Raw genomic sequence first — 2,605 nt, 5'->3', positions numbered from 1 at the left:
TTTCTATTCCCCGTCTTCCCATGTGCAACCTTCCTAATATGTTTGATATGCATCTTTTTGTTTGTATGTATTTTTAGAAAATGTTTATTGTTTTGTGTGCAAAAAAAATTAATAAAAATATAAAATAAAAGTTAAAATCATGCTAAAAAAAAGATTAGGTGCATCTTCAGTTAATGTAACAGGAAAAAAGACAATGTATTTTATTTTATTAATTGTATCCACTTACAAGTCAACCTAAGGTCATCCAATGTGTAGGCACAATGAGATTTTGTTGTTATAGTCGTTAACTGAAGTGATGATAAAGGAAACAAATGTATTTAAAAACGAAACCAAATAGCTATTTCTGTCTAGGTTAAGAGGTGGCCCCGAGGTGTGGGATTCACATTTTGAATGGTCAGTTGATCCACGGTTTGTCTGTGATTCTGGCTGTGTGTTTGCCCTTCTCTTCAATCCCAATAATTTCATACTTGGTGGCCTTCACCACAGTTAGGGGACTTCATCTCTGCATGGACTCGACCTGCCTGCTCATGTGGTAAGGAGATCAGAAGGCCTCCTGATGCCTCCTGGCAGGTCCTGTACATGAGGCAGAACATGTTTCTGCAGGCTTTGCTCACCGCAGCCATCTTGACCAGCACTGGGATGTTGTGGATCACAAACGACAGCTTGTTCCTCTGCTACTTGACCAGGCTCTGCTCCAGTCCCGAAATCCCAAAGCCCGTGATGTCGGTGCCTGCGTGGGAATTGAACGTGTGCATGAGTCCTGCAGTTGTCCTGTTGAGCCTCCTCATGCTCATCATCACCTCCTAGTAAGCCAATTCTACATGTCCTTGGGTGACCACTAATTTAATTTTATTCTGTTTTCCAGTAATATCCAGCCACTGGTGCACAACCACTGCCACATGTGTCCCCAGGGGTTTTGTCAACACCAGCCCATCCCCTGGCACTGCATTGTCTGGCATGATAAATTCACTGGGCTGGCAGACATTGGCAGCAACTCCTCCCAGAACAATCCAGGGGTTTAATACTGTTTGGCCACCCCTTACAGACGTTCCTGCTTCCTCAGCTGCGTCTTTAAAACACTGGATAATCAGAGGCATCAGTTTATCCCTTTCCCTATCAGTCATTTTATTACTGACTCCAAGGAGCATCAGCATATTGTCACATTCTGTGACCCCCATTGCATATAGGTCACTGAAGACATTGGCACATGCCATCCTGCCCATCATGTAAGGGTCGTCTATGATCAGTAAATGTAATCCATGGTTTGAACCAAGGAAAGTTCATCGTGCTTCAAAGGAATGACACAAGTATCAATTCTAATGCCAAGCCTTGGCATTAATGGCTACCAGAAACTGCCCATCTTCTTGGAAGTGGTTCTCCTATAAAGATTCCAGCAATTTTTGCAGGACATTTTGGGGCACTTTGCAGCCTGTGCCCTTCAGTTCAGTGAATCTGGTTAGCTGAAAGCTCTTGTCAATTAGTAACTTTCCGGATTAAAGGAATCCCACATAGACATGGTTCTTGGGTTCACTCTCCTTACAGCTCAGCCCCTCCCTTCCTTCACTGAGTTGGCTGGGTTGTTTAGGGATCCACTCGAGGAGAGGTGGCATCTGTTATATGATGCAAAAGAAGTATTGATTTCAAAAATTGCGACTTGCATTGGCAGCAGCCTTTGGCACCTGGGCCACCTCATATATCCCCTGGCCCTGCTGCAAGGGATAGAATGTTTCCACCACCTGCTGGGCTGGACCACAAGGCATCCTTTGGGGAGCTGCACCTGCTCCCCAACATGTCTTATAAGTATATAAACTCCCTAGGAATCCACTGAAAAAACTATGAGAAGTAATACATGTGTTCAGAAAAGCTACAGAAAATAAGGTAAATATTAAAACTCAGTTAATTGTATTTCCATATGCTAGCAATGAAAAGTTCAAAAATGAAATTAAGAAAAATCAATTTACAATAGTATCAAAGTAATAACATATGTAGGAATAAATTAATAAAATAAGTGTAAGACTTATACATGGAAAACTACAAAACGTTATTAAAAGACATTAATGACCTGTCAAAATCCATAGCATATATAACACATTGGCTCATCAATTGTAACAAGGTAGCACACTAATGCAAGATGTTAATAGTAGGGGAAACAGTTGGGGAGCACTAGGGGTGTAAGGGGAACTCTATATTTTCAACTCAATTTTTCTGTCAACCTAAAAGTTCTGTAAACAAAGAGTCTTCTAATTAAGAAAAAGAAATTGAAGATCTAAATAAATGGAAAGAAATCCAGTGTTCATAGTTAGAAGGCTTAATATTGCTAAAATGACAATACTCTCCATGTTGATTTACATATTAAACACAATCCCTATAAAAAATTCAACTCCTTTCATTTTGCAGAATTTGACAAATGGACCCCAAAATTTACATGAAAATGCAAGATACCTAGGATAGCCCAAACAGTCTTAGAAAAGAAACACAAAAATTCACCCTCCCCAATTTCAAAACTTATAACAAAACTACAATAATCAAGACAGTGTGGTACTGGTATAAGGATATAGATCAATGGAATAGAATTGAGATTCTTATGTAGTATGAAGATTTCCCT

General features: G+C 40.0%; 1 pseudogene; it reads right to left on the bottom strand.

Moving 5' to 3' along the window:
- Window positions 1–347: 347 nt before the first annotated feature.
- Window positions 348–1,516, bottom strand: LOC116465675 (selenide, water dikinase 1-like; annotated as a pseudogene).
- Between the last annotated feature and the right edge of the window lie 1,089 nt (window positions 1,517–2,605).

This window comes from Hylobates moloch, unplaced genomic scaffold (assembly GCF_009828535.3).
Source record: "Hylobates moloch isolate HMO894 unplaced genomic scaffold, HMol_V3 SCAFFOLD_8051, whole genome shotgun sequence".
Lineage (NCBI taxonomy): Eukaryota > Metazoa > Chordata > Mammalia > Primates > Hylobatidae > Hylobates > Hylobates moloch.
The sequence above is the reverse complement of the archived record's forward strand: the minus strand, read 5'-3'. Positions and strand labels throughout refer to the sequence as shown.